General features: G+C 43.7%; 1 protein-coding gene across 2 annotated transcripts in view; it reads left to right on the top strand.

The window, feature by feature from the left end:
• The first annotated feature begins 2,065 nt into the window (after positions 1-2,065).
• The window catches only part of MACROH2A2 (macroH2A.2 histone), a 52,576-nt gene continuing 40,403 nt past the window's right edge, over positions 2,066-14,238 (top strand). For both annotated transcript variants that reach the window (XM_081573898.1, XM_081573899.1), the window contains exon 1: positions 2,066-2,225. The gene's annotated coding sequence lies outside the window, so the exon portion shown is untranslated. The remainder of the gene's footprint in view (positions 2,226-14,238) is intronic.

Raw genomic sequence — 14,238 nt, 5'->3', positions numbered from 1 at the left:
CGTTAGGTTACATTTTTGTCCCCTCTACATCCTGAATACTAGATTTTTTTCTATCACATAAAGGGTTTGACCAAGTGAACTCTGGGATCTCTTCTAAGAACCAGACTATTATGAAACTGACATTCCCTTGATTCTCTGAATTTCAACTACATCATCTATTTGAAGGAACCAACCAGTATGAAAGGGGAAAGTCCTGTCTAGTATATTTCTTAGACTCAGCCTTTATCAGAAGAGCATATAACAAAATGCTACAATGAAAGGAATTATATAAACTACACATAAAAATGACCATGTGTACATTTTTATTGGGAAGTTATAGGGAGAATGTGAATCTAATATATATTGATGAATTATTCAGCTCTATCTCAGTCAGCCTGGCTGCCTGCATCACAGGATAGGAGGATTTTTCAAGCACTCCCAGAAGGCTCTTGAGCCCTCTTGAATGTTGTTGGCCTGGAGGTTATTTCTGATCAAGTAAAGGCATCAGAAATCTATACAGTAAGGGAGGTAGGGGCTTCCTGTAGGAAGGGGAAATCAAACCATTATGAGATGCCCCAGGGGATCATTTTTAAACTCTTTAAACATACGTCTTGGGAAAAGAGAACTTTGTCCTGACTAGATTTCTGACCTGGAAAGTGCCTTCAAAGACAAAGAACAGTGAGGTCACACACAGGGAGTGTAAAAGAGCACGAAGGTGACAGAAGGTAGTCCCGATGCATAGAGACCATTTGGGTCCAGGAGACTTTGAGAAGCCATGTGAGATTTAAACAGAGAGAGGTTTATTTATACCTTTATGATACATCATAATCTTTTGGGAAATAAACCAATTGCTCAAAAAACCCTTTGAGGCACATTTGGTCTAATGTGCTATCTAATTCCATCAACAGCCCTGATTAATTAGTATAAATCCAGAGGGCAATGGACATTTGGGGTCTTCCCACTTAAGTCTATTGGAGGCTTTTACACCAAAAGATTGCCTAAACATTTATACATTTATAGGATCAAATACACATAATATTGCCAAATGGAAGAGGCTTTGAAATGCATCCATTTGGCCAGTGTTGGAGAATTGTGTTTTCCTGTGGGTTTCTCTTTTGTGAAGACATAAAAAATTTGCCTCTCCTTCTGTCAATCCTTTGACTTACCAAGAGCGGGAAATCAGAGGAAACAAGGATGGCCCATAGCAAGTTAGCTTTTCCCACTGAAATAAACAAATTCCTTTGACTCAACCCCCCTAGCCATGGAGCCCCCGCTAACATAATACAAAGGACAGAATTGGCTTCCAGTAGAACAGAACTACAATAAATTCCATTTTCACACCTGATACTGTCCACCACACCCTCATAAATGTATTTTTTTCCAGACACTAATAGAAATTGGTCTTTAAGACAATAGCCTCCTGCTAGTCTTAATACCTACCGAGAATACAAATTAACACCCTGTAAAAGCAACTGAACTAAAAATTATGTTCATGCACAGTCTTACCCATGAAAACATACATCTGCTACTCCAAAGAATATGCAACACTGGATTCTGTCTTAATTTATAAAAAGCTAAAAGGCAGACATGGATATAAAGTCTTAGTTCTCGTGGCTGTGGCCACCCAACGCTATCGTCCCAGTGGTGGACACAATCGTTAGTGTATTTATTATTCTTTAAGGACACGAGACGTTGGAAAATGGCATTTTTCCCTTTCACTTTCTAAGGCTCTCCCCAGGACTACCAGATGAACGCCCACGCCACCTTCTTCCACCAAAGGTGGATCCCGCTAACAGGAGACTCTGGATCGAGACCATAGCGCCTCAGTCCCCAGCTCTGGGGGAAGCCTCATCTTAGCAAGTGGCCCTCGGCGCATCCAGCGGATCAGCCTGCTAAGCGGAGGCCGCGCGGTTTCATCATTAATGCTTCTGAAGGACAATAGCTCATCAAGCCCCACCGAAAGCCCCGGACCCGTCGCGGAGCCTGGGCTGGCGGGGGATGAGGCTGAGCGACTCCTCCTAGAGGTGGTTATGTGGAGAAGGAGCAATCCCTTCTCCCTCCTCCTCCTCCCCCCGCTACTATCCGCGGCCCGGAGAACTGCCGCTTGCCGCCATTGACACGCACAGATAGAACCCAAAGAAAGGCAAAGAGTCCTGCCCGGCACCGGCGCCGCGCCGGCCGAACCTGCGCCCGGGGAGCGGCGCGCGGAGGGCACCGGGCGCCCGGAGCAGGCGGCGCAGCACCAGGTGAGCCCGCCATGGCGGTGGCATTATTGTTCAGGGGGCTTCGGGGTCTGGAAACAAAACGCGCCGCGGGGGCAGTGCAGGGGCCAGAGAAACCCCCCTGCCCCTCCCCGCTGCCCAGCCCCTGCGGGCGCTCCCCGGAGAGCCGACCCTTCCCGCAAAAAAAAAAAAAAAAAGAAAGAAAAATTAATAAATCAAGCTGCCCAACTTGCCTTCTTGGGAAATAAAGGGGGGGGGTGCTAAAGAAGCGGTAAAATTCCTGGGGCCGGCGAGGAGCCGGGGGCATCTTGAGCGATGAGGGGGGGAGGAGGAGGGATGCGGGGTCCAGCCAGCCGCCGGCCCCGGGCGCCGCTGGACCCGAGGGAGCGGAGGGCTCCTGGGGATGCGGAGTTGGGGGCGCAGAGGGGGAGAAGGGAGGCGCCCGGCCGCAGAGGAGGGCTAGTCCGGGGGCGGTGGTCTGCGCAGGGGCCGAGAGAGCCCGGGCAGGGCCGCTCTGGGAGCCTCCGAGGGTGCCCAGGTCGGGCGCCGGCTGCTCCGGGCTGACAATGGAAGGGGCGCGGAGGCGCCGGGTGGAGGGGAGAGACCGGGGTCCGGGGGCGGGCCGCGCCAGAGAAGGTCAGGCCGGGGACGCGGGCCCGAGGGGCTAGGGTCGGGGGCTGCCGCGCGGTGAGCGGGGCGCAGCGGGCGGCTGCGAGCCTCGGGCCGGTGCGGAGGAGGGTTCGGGGCCGGGCACTCCCCTCCGGTTTCCTTTCCGGGGCGCCCGGTGCCGACGCGCGCGCTGCGCTTTCCCCGGGAAATGGCGGCCCCTCCGCCGCTCGCTTGGGCAGTCCCAGGTTCCCGCTTTGCGCGGGAAAATAATAATAATAATTAGGGTGAAAAGAAATAAAAGTAAAGTGTCTACGACTCAGGAAAGGACTGCGCCGGGCGCCAGATGCGGAGCGAATCGCGCGCGGGGCGGGGACCAGCCCTGCCTCCCCGGGCGCTCAGCCCGCTCTCCAGGAGCACCCTAGTTCCAGTCTCGCCCGCCTCCAGAATTCCGCCCGCGGGTGTCCTTCCCCACCTTTCCTCCTGGGGGCGCCCTCCGCTCCTGCCCTCTTTGTTCCACACAACGACGGCACTGAGCCTCTAAAGGGCCAAACTCGCCTCCTGTTCCAGTCGTTTCCATACCTTGATTACTCCTGGCCTGAAATGGGCCGCCGCGGACTTGAGTTAGGCCTGGTCACTGCTGGGTTTATTGGCAATGGCCCCAGGGTTGGCGAAGGGATGAAAGGGAGGAGGATAGGCTGAGAAACCAAACCGCGGGTCCCTGTGTATTTTAAGGGGGGTGCATCAGGGACCACAGCCCCGAGGCCCTGATGGTAAACTAAAGGCAGTTTGGGTTTTCCAACAGCGCTAATGAACTTAAGTATTAGCCTTTCCAGCCTTTCTCCAGCCCAGGGGAATTCAAAACCTGGCCTAGGTCTAAGCCCCCTGAGACCTCGGGCCCATTCCCCAATCGGTCCAGCACAGCAAATGACTTACTCATTTTTTTCATTTGTTTTTGTGTCGAAATGCAATTGTACCCTCACTGGGCTGCACAGTTGCTATTGAAACGGTTCATTAGGTGAGAGAAAAAGAAACACTGTTAAGAGCGAACATGTGTCTTCCTTTATGTTGTTTCTTATTTAGGAGCAGTTCCTTTGTGAAACACAAACCAAGTTACATGTAATTCTCAATGAGTTCACATTTAGCTGAAAGCTATCTCTTCCCCCTTTGGAAAACTCTTCTTATTTTCAAATAATGTTCAGCACTCCAAGATTTGGAACTTCACTAGTCGATTTTTAGAATTGCTTTAGCTCAAGATTATCATATAAATAAATATAGGCAATGCATGGAGGGAAAGTTTCTCTTGAATCACGTAATTCACACCTTTAAAACCCCCATTTCCTGTATCCACATTTCCTTTAAAAATATGCCCAGTTCTCACTCTAGTTTTTCCTACCCTGTCACAGTTCCTACTCACCCAGATCCATTTACTGCCATGCTTTGGACATTATTAATGGTTTCCTATAAAAGAATTTACCTTCTTGGATCCAGAATGTTCCAAAGACTGTGACCCTCCTCCCTCACCATTCCATCTTGTCTAGTTCCCAGGGGTTTTGAGGCGCCTTTGGTCTCCTGTTTCCCAGTGGGTGGGACACCCTGCTAGCTATTGTCTGAGATAACCAGGTCTGTTTTCACTGCTTCCTGCCAGGAAGGCAGGAGAGAAGCCTGTCTTAGACAACTTTAAATGAAAGATATCTGTAACTTGTTCAGGGAGGAGGTATGTGCAAAAAAAAAAAAAAAACCAACCAACTTTCTTAGAATTTTTTTCATTCTCAAAGTTAGATACTATCTTGGTAAATGCTTTTGAAAAGTGTGTATTGCCCAGAGGTGAACAGAAAACTTATAGTTAGAGAGCATTCAACAAGCATTTGTGAAGTACCAGTTATTAAACCCCTCTGGATGGAGAAGGAATTCCAAATATGAGGAGATCCTAGACCCTGTTTTCAGAGTGCTTACACCCCCAAACCTAGGAAATAAACTATATATGAAGGTAAAAGAAGGGGAAAGGAGATTAAGATCGGCAAATTAATGAGAAAACGGGTATTTTATATACTGCTGACAGGTGTGTAAATTGATATAGCCTATTTGGAGGGCAGTTTGGCAGTGTTAAAATTAATAATGTGCACATTCTATGACCCCGCAATTCCATTTCTCAGTATATATCGTAGAGAAGCAGGCAGGCGTGTACACATATTATGTTATTCCCTTCCATGGCAGAATTTTGGTAATTTTTGAAACTGAAAAAACCTAATGGCCATCAGTAGAGAATGGCTGAATAAACTCTGTACATCTTCTTGGAAATTAGGAAACAGTTAAAAAGAATGAAATATACCTATATATACTGAGACAGAAAGGTCGTTGAGACTTATTATTAATGAAAAAAGCAAATTGCAAAACAATATATATTGAATGGTACCATTTTCGTAAAAAAATAAAACCATGAATTTGTATAAGTAAAAATGCATACACAAATGGATAGGAAAAGTGTAGAACGAGACACCCACTAAAAGAGACAAGAATTAAAGGCATTGTGGAGGAGTTTAGTCATATTAATCATACCCATCCATAACCATTGTTATAATATTTGAAATTTTACAACTTGGATTAATTTGTATGTTGCTTGGATAGCCAAACACAATTAATTTCCAAGTGATTGATAATATGTAATAAAAGCCATAATTAAAATGCTACAACAATTTTTAAAGGGAGAAAAGAATTCTAAGCTGGAAGGGAGGGCTTGGGCAAGGCTTCACAGAGAATGTAGCAGGATTGGAGGGAAAGAGGGAGAAGAAACGAGGCAGGAGAAGGAAGCCTAATGTAGAAGCCAGGCTCTAGCCAGCACCTCCTCTTTCTTCTGCGTGATGATGTACATTCCCTCACAGGCTGAATCCTGGCCTGTCCTGCCTGCCCAGGTTCAGGCTGGGGAGTGAACTAAATGAACAGGTCACAGTTGCCTACATCGCTATGATTCTAGGAATATCTTAAGTTAGATGTAGAAGGGAAAAATGAAGACATGAGTCCTAACAGTGGTATTGGAAAATGGCATTTTGAAAAGGAATGTAGGGGGGACTTCCCTGGCGGTCCAGTGGTTAAGACTTTGCCTTCCAACTCAGGGGTTGTGGGTTCGATCCCTGGTCTGGGAGCTAAGATTCCACATGCCTCAGGGCAAAAAATAAATAAAACAGAAGCAATATTGTAACAAATTCAATAAAAACTTAAAAAAAAATGGTCCACGTCAAAAAAAAAAAAAACTTTAAAAAAATAAATAAATAAAAATGGAAAGGAATGTGGTGGAAATGAGGATGGGGATTGGTTTTCCTCTGGATATTCAATGAGATATGAACTGGGAAGTGGGTTGGAGGGAAAAGTGTCTGAGAAGGTGATCCATTCCCTCTCCCTAACTGTTACAAAAGGAACCCCAAAATACTTTGAAAACAAATAGTTAACATTGGTTTCACTCTCTCATTGAAGGAATATTTTTTTGAATGTCAAATGTGTAGATAATACTAGGCAAGGCGCCGGTGGGGATGAAACATACAACAAAGTGTATGAGAAACAACCCCAGACCAGGGTTCCAGAAGTGGGGGTGAGGGGACTTGGTCTGGTCTCACACAGACTGTGTAGCCATGGACAAGTCGTTCAGTGACCACCACCTCTCATTTTATTGTGGCGAAAATTGGGGAGGGGGTCTAAATGACTGATCACTGAGGTCCTTTTCAGTCTTAGGTTATGATGTTGTGAGATCTTATGGGTCTAACACTGTGATGATTGTGAATTCCCAGGCAGATGGAAGATGGGAATATGAGATTAGAACAAGAGGGGCCCAAGGTGCCAGGCCTTGAGGGAAACAAAAGCATTCCCTGCAGAGCATGTGGCTCTTAGTGTTCTCCCAGGACTGGTGTTTCTTTTCCATCCCTTCACATTGCCTCCTAAAAGCAATGAGAGAAGCAGAAAGACATCACTGAGTTTTAGCCTCATGTTATACAAACATCTAGCACTGTACTATTATAATAGTCGCTTTTGAATTAAAATGTTAGCCTGCATTCTATGAAAATAGTCTCTAAAACTTTATTTTGTGGAAATAAGTCATAACAGCTAATGTTTATTAAATGCCTTCCTGCCTGCCAGGTACTGTTCCAAGCATTTTATATGTATCGATGAGTTTCATTCTTACAACAGCCCTAAAGACAGGTACTGTTGTTATACCCATCTTGCAGAAAAGAAAAGAGAGGTTAAAATGTGCCCAAGGTCACTGCACAACTGATGGGTGGTAGACTTAGGACTCCCACGCAGGCAGTCTCACTCCACCAACCACATCCTCATGTGTGCGTACGAGAACAGGAGGTACCAGCATTCCACTGATTCTCAGATTATGTTCTTTTTAAAGTTTTTTAATGTTACTGTATGCAAATTTTCTTTTAAAACTCTTCTTTATGTCACTATTTTACCTGACTGTGTCAATAAAAGATAAAGAGCATCAGATTGAACCACATCACACTGTACTTTAAACTGTCTTTGTCACGAAGTATTAAATAAGATAAATTTAGTGGTTTCTCTGAAGCCCTTACTGTTCATTTATCCATCTCACCATCCATCATACTTTGCCCGATTTATTTGACTGGCATTGCCAATTTGGACTTGGAATAGAGTAAGTAATTCAAGTCAAAATTCCCATGCTTTGACAGAACGTGTATGGAAACAGGCATAGGACCACCAGCTTCCTACAGGGATGTTTATTTCAGCTGATTCTGTGATGCCACAAGAATTAAGTACAGCAACAGTATAGTTTAGGTCAAAATTGCAACACATGGTCTGACCAAAGATTTGAAGGTCATTTCTGGATATGAGAAGTAGTCCTGATGATACAGTTTCGATGCCTAAATGTGGTTATTTCCATGACAACAGGATAAAAATCTAACAGAATGAAATCAAACTTTCTGGGAAAACCCAGGCCCTGTGTTCACTGGTCTGGCCTCAGTAATGGTTCATACACAGAACTGTGTAACTTGTATTTTTGCTGCCTTCACTGGTCAACAAAACCATAACAGTAAATAGTGGTGGTAGACTACAAAAAGGTAAGTTCCAGTAGTTCATACCATATACAACATAAACTTTTAGATCAGACGGTAATTCACTGGGTCCCCCACCTAGTGCTAAACTTCCAAATCGACCAGTCTTCCAGAATTTCAGTAAGGTGGTCATCCACTCAAGCATCGCCCCCTGCTTCTAAACTGGATTTTCACCTCTGGCTATTCTTTAGTAAACAATATAGATCATTGTCTTGGGGTGGGAAAGAAACAAGCGATAAACTCAGTGAAGTTTTTCAGGTCTGCTTTTTCGTTTCTGTGGTTATCATGGGTGATGGAATAGTGACGTCAAAGGAAAGATCACCAGCATATGATTTAATTCTACCTGATTGTTCCATTTCTAGGAATAAAGTAACAGATGGGGGTGGGGGTCAGAAGGAGTGACATTTTAAGCATCTTCCTAGAGTAGCAGCAACTTTTAGGTCAGAAAGGACCTCAGAGGTCCGCGAGTACCATGGTTCTCCAGTGCGGTGCCACAGGCCCAGAGTTCCTCGGAGGCCCAAGACAATAAAGGGTGGGACCAAGCCATCAAGCTTCCCAGGCCTTCCCCATTCCAATCCGCATAACTCCTCCTCTTTCTGTGTGTTACATATATTCTGAAAGGTTTTTCGTTTGAGCAAAAGAGAGGTTCTGAAAAATCAACTGATTTGCCCAAGGGCCACATCTGGTCGATGCAGACCTGGAGTCCTTCCATTGCCCCACCATAACGCACACTACGAGGTCTAGCTTGTTCCACCCACAGATGGAATGGCACCGTATGGCTGGCAATCTTCTTACTGGTGCAGGTGATACAACCTACCAGGGCCCCAGACTATGGGGGACACTCACCGCTCTGACCAGGGAACAACACTGCCTGTCACCAACATAGAACCAAAGCAACAGCCCCCCAGCCACTGTTGCCCACAATGTAGCCACTGCCTGAGGACTGACCATAAGGAAAACAAGGTGGGGAGAGGCAGGCAGGGGGAGGGACGGGGGAGGAGGGGTTCCAGGACAGCTGCCTCTGCTCGGTATACAGTCTGTTGTAGCTGTGAGAGCCCACAAGTGGCCCCACCTGTATCCTCAGCTGCCCAGCAGTATTGGATGTCTCTGGAAGCCCCTGATGGGTCAGGTAGCGCAAGGGGCTGCAGCCCACTCACTGATGGATGGTTCACTCACCCAGCACCAAAGGAGGCTACATCCCCTTCCCTCCCACTGAGCAGCTCATCTGGGTTCAAAGCTAGTCCCCTGCAAGGGCAGGTCACTGTTATAACAATACACCTCACTATTCATTTGAAACTGTTCGATTTTAAGGAAACAGGATAGCATGCCCACTGCTCTGACTTGTTAATTCTCGAAAGAGCAAAAAGACAAAACCAGGCTGGACCCAGTGAAGGGTTTTCTCTTATTATGTTTTCTGTGAATAAATAGATTCAAAAAGGCAAACTGGTTCATTTTCTTCTGGGATGTGTTACTAACTCAGAATCAAAGAGAATTCAAAGTATTTTTATTCATTCATGTATACTCATTTCTCATCTAATTAATACCATAGGTGGCCAAATATATTTATATTAGAAAGTAACAGAAGGCTAGTAACAAAGAAGCAAAAAAAAAATTCTTAACTCTGGTTCAATGAAGACAAAATGTTTTAAGAGTCACCAGAGATAATTGAGGAATATAAAGTTTCTTATCCAGAGATTGTATAAGACTCGGGCCTTCCTGGTGGTCCAGTGGTTAAAACCGCCTTCCAATGCAAGGGGGTGCGGGTTCCATCCCTGGTTAAGGAGCTAGGATCCCACATGCCTCATGACCAAAAAACCAGAAACAATGTTGTAACAGATTTTTACTTTAAAAATGGTCCACATCAAAAAAAATCTTAAAAAAAAAAAAAGTCACCATGTACTACCGTAGCCCCAGATAACCTAAGTCCACTCCACATCTGCTCCATCCCACGCTCTGCTCTCCATCCCTTCTAAAATGTCTCAGACAGCCGCATATCTTCTGCCTCTGAATTATAAAGAATGTGCTGGCAGTTGATTTTCCCACCAGATTATTCCAGGACGTGACTTGAAATGCTTTTTTAAACGGGACTGATTTGTAATCCAATAGTATAATTTAAATAAATTGGGTTAATGCTTGGTTCTAACGTTCGTGGTTGGTTAATTTAGTTAATTTGATCCGTGTCATCTTGATGAAATTGCATTTGATATAGCTCTTTACATTATAAATTGTTAATGCGCTTTAACATATATGACGATAAAATTATTGACTCTTCTCGTTCACTTAAAGGTGGCCTTGGAAGAAAATGGTTTGGAAAGTATTACTTGTGCAATAATGATTTGCCCTTGGAGTTCATAAATGGAAGTGTAATAGAGCAAGTGATTTAGCCAGCACTGCTGAAAATGGTTTTTACAGCTACAAAATAATACTAATAAACTACTATTATTTTAATACAGTACTTAGGGTAACACACCAAAATATGTTAGAATTTTATCAAGTGTGAGACTGGGATTTTTTTTTCTACCCTTTAAAAACATATTTCTACATACAGTTGATGTATTTACATTGAATTCCCTTATGTCCTACCTAATTTTATTTCATCTCATTTTATTCTCCCAAAGGATACTTTTGAAGTGACAAAGTAAAGATGCTTATTGCAGGATCTCCTTTGTTTTTTCATAAATATTTACAATAGAAAATATTCTGAAGCACAGTATGACAGATTAGGGAAATATCATGGGAACTGAAGATGAATAAATTGAATAAATTTCAGCAATTTTAAAACGAATCCATTAGGGGATGACACTATGAATTTCATGTTTATAAACATTACAGAAGTTTGTTTTTAAATTTATTTCTATCATTAAAAAGCAAGAAGATCTCTTAGTTCTAGATTTAAAATAATATATGTATAAAAGCATTTTGATTTATATAATTCTGAAGGGAATGACCTCAAAAGAGTATTTAAAATAAACTATCTTGATAATCTAGATCCTTCGTCAAGGTGGCTCATCAGCCCAATCAAAGTACACCTGTGACACACTGGCCTGTAATTATTGCTCCCAATCTCAAGTGCTGACTGCTGTCTCTTTTTAAAAGATGGTTTGCTGAAACTTAGAGGCAGAAAAAATGGTCATTTAAATCAGAATTGCTGGGGGCTGCTAACAGGCCATCTTGCCGGTTGGCTACTTTGTCTTGTTCCTCATCAGTTTGTATATAATAAAAACTTCAAGAAGTTGGGGCATAAAACTTAGTTTACTCTTGATCAGTTATTTATGCTTGAGAAAGAACTTATTTAAATTAAAGGAAGATACTGGTCTGAAAAGGGCTTCCCTGGTAGCTCAGCCGGTAAAGAATCCCCCTACAAGGCGGGAGACCTGAATTCGATCCCTGGGTTGGGAAGATCCCTTGAAGGAGGGCATGGCAGCCCACCCCAGTATTCTTGCCTGGAGAATCCCCATGGACAGAGGGTTGCAAAGAGTCGGACACAGCTGAGTGAATAAGCACACAGCACACACATTGTTCTAAAGAAACCAGATTATTTTATCTTTTCATGAAGGGAGTCAGTGTATTAAGTAAAGTTTGCTGTTTCTCACCAAGAGCGATTCATTCAATGAGGGCAAATGCTTGCTTAGGATGTTTTCTTTCCTTCCACTCCTCCCATCTGGGATTACAGTATAGTTTTAAATATTGTTTGTAGGAATTCCATATGCTATAATTATGCAAATACAGACACACTGAATCTGATTCTACTAGTGAGTCTTATACAATCTTTCTTTTTGACGTGGACCATTTTTAAAATCTTTACTGAATTTACTGGGCTTCCCAGGTGGCCCTAGTGGTAAAGAACCTGCCTGCCTGTGCAGGAGACATAAGAGACACGGGTTCGATCCCTGGGTTGGGAAGATCCCCTGGAGGAGGGCATGGCAACCCACTCCAGTATTCTTGCCTGGAGCATCCCATGGACAGAGGAGCCTGGTGGACTACAATCCATGGGGTCAAAAGAGTCAAACATGACTGAAGTGACTTAGCACACTGAATTTATTACAATATTGCTTCTGTTTTGTGTTTTGAGGTTTTGGCCGAGAGGCATGTGGGATCTTAGCTTCCTGACCAGAGATCAAACCCAAGCCCCTTGGGACAGAAAGCAAAGTCCTAACCACTGGACTACTAGGGAAGTCCGAGTCTTCTACAATGTCTTGATAAGAAATTTAATATTCCTCAATTGTCTCAGGACCAGTTAGTTTCCACTGACTCATCTGGTGATGAAAGTAAATCTAAATTTTTCAATATGCCATTCTTACTCAATCACAAAACCCTTGAGCTTTTTCTCTTTACTGGTATACTTATTTCTAGGCTAATTCCCAAGTGATGTTTGTTAAGATGTTAAATTAAATGACACTTTTGATTTCCGGTCCTAAGTGATGGACTCTGAGCACCTGAGCTTTCCTAGAGCGCGTGAGCTTTTCCTCTGGAGCCCACAGAAATAATGGTAAAAGACGTACAAAGAAAATAAGCTCTTCACAACCAAGCGGTGGGGACTGGTGATGGTCATCAGCAAATGGGAGGGAGATTTCAGCAAATTTTTTTCTGTGACTGAAAGCACATATGAACATGGATGGCATCGCAGAAAGAGCCACCGCTAAGAATAAAAGCAGGAGGGAGCTGCCCTGAAGGTGGGCGGGATGAAAACTGGAAAGTCATTGAGGTCTGTCTCCAGAACAGCTAGGTGAATGGGTCTCTCTCCCTCCCCTATTCCTAGCAGGGCTTCTGTCAACCTGGCATTTATCCTCCAAACTAACGATCTGAGATTTCTTCTCTAAAGAAACTGAACAACTACATAGCAAGTCTAGAATTTGGAGGATGGGTATGGCTCTACCAAATAAAACTCTCATTCTGGCATTTGAGGGCTCTCAGTTCCTAACTAGGCACCCTAAGATGATGCCTGCTAATTGACATGCCCCATGCCTGTACCCTGAGGTCCCAAACAGGAATAATGCCTACCAAACAATAGCTGTAGAAAGCTTTTCTATCTGCCTGTAGTAAGCCTCCGTGCCTTCCATGTCTTTCATTCTTAAATATGAATGCATGCCCAAAGATCACGAGACATGGTAGGAAAGCCAACATGAAAAAGAAAGATGAAAAGAAATAAATGGGACAACTGAGTCGATAACCTCAGATAGGCAGATGACACCACACTTCTGGCAGAAAGGGAAAAGGAACTAAAGAACCTCTTGATGAAAGAGGAGAGTGAAAAAGTTGGCTTAAAGCTCAACATTCATAAAACTAAGATCATGGCATCCAGTCCCATCACTTCATGGCAAATAGATGGGGAAACAATGGAAACAGTGACAGACTTTATTTTGGGGGACTCCAAAATCACTGCAGATGGTGACTTCAGCCATGAAATTAAAAGATGCTTACTCCTTGGAAGGAAAATTATGACCAACCTAGACAGCATATTAAAAAACAGAGACATTACTTTGCCAACAAAAGTCCGTCTAGTCAAGGCTATGGTTTTTCCAGTAGCCATATATGGATGTGAGAGTTGGACTACAAAGAAAGCTGAGCACTGAAGAATTGATGCTTTTGAACTGTGGTGCTGGAGAAGACTGTTGAGAGTCCCTTGGACTGCAAAGAGATCCAACTAGTCCATCCTAAAGGCAATCAGTTCTGAATATTCATTGGAAGGACTGATGCTGAAGCTGAAGCTTCATTCTCAAAGAGTGACTGAACTGAACCGAGTTGATAAAATAATTTAGAGAAAGAAGATGATGTAAACACCCCAGCTAGTTTCAGAAAGATTGGAAGACATGGTGCATTCATAAAAAAAAAAAAAAAAAAAACAAGATGCTATGAAAAAGGAACAATCAAAGAACAAGAAAGAATGCTCGGAAATTAGCAATATGATTACCAAAATTAGAAATTGAAAAGATGGGACTTCCCTGGCAGCCCAGTGGTTAGGACTCCACACCCTGCAGGGGACATGGGTTCGATCCCTGGAGGGCACTAAGATCCTGCATGAAAAGAAAAGGAGTGGGTAGAGAAATTTAAAAGACTGAGAATCAAAAGGAAAAGGTTGAGACTTGGGGGAGCAATCTGGGAGATCCAAGACCTGGTTTACAGGCATCCCATTAAGAGACAAGTAAAGGGAGAAGTGGGAGAAAAAAAGAGATGGGGGAAATAATCAAATACATAACAGGAAAAAATTCCAGGAGTTTTGAAAAATTTTCAGATTGAACAGGCTTATCATCAAGTGCTGACACCTAGACACATCCTTGTAAAATTTGAGGACACTCAGAGAAAATTTAAAAGCTTGGGGGATTGGGGTCTACCAAACTTCCCTATAAAACTGAATGCCAAAA

Source organism: Giraffa tippelskirchi, chromosome 2 (assembly GCF_054371585.1).
Source record: "Giraffa tippelskirchi isolate mGirTip1 chromosome 2, T2T-mGirTip1v1.2.pri, whole genome shotgun sequence".
In the NCBI taxonomy this organism is placed as follows: Eukaryota; Metazoa; Chordata; class Mammalia; order Artiodactyla; family Giraffidae; genus Giraffa; species Giraffa tippelskirchi.
This window is presented reverse-complemented; position numbering and strand designations above follow the sequence as displayed.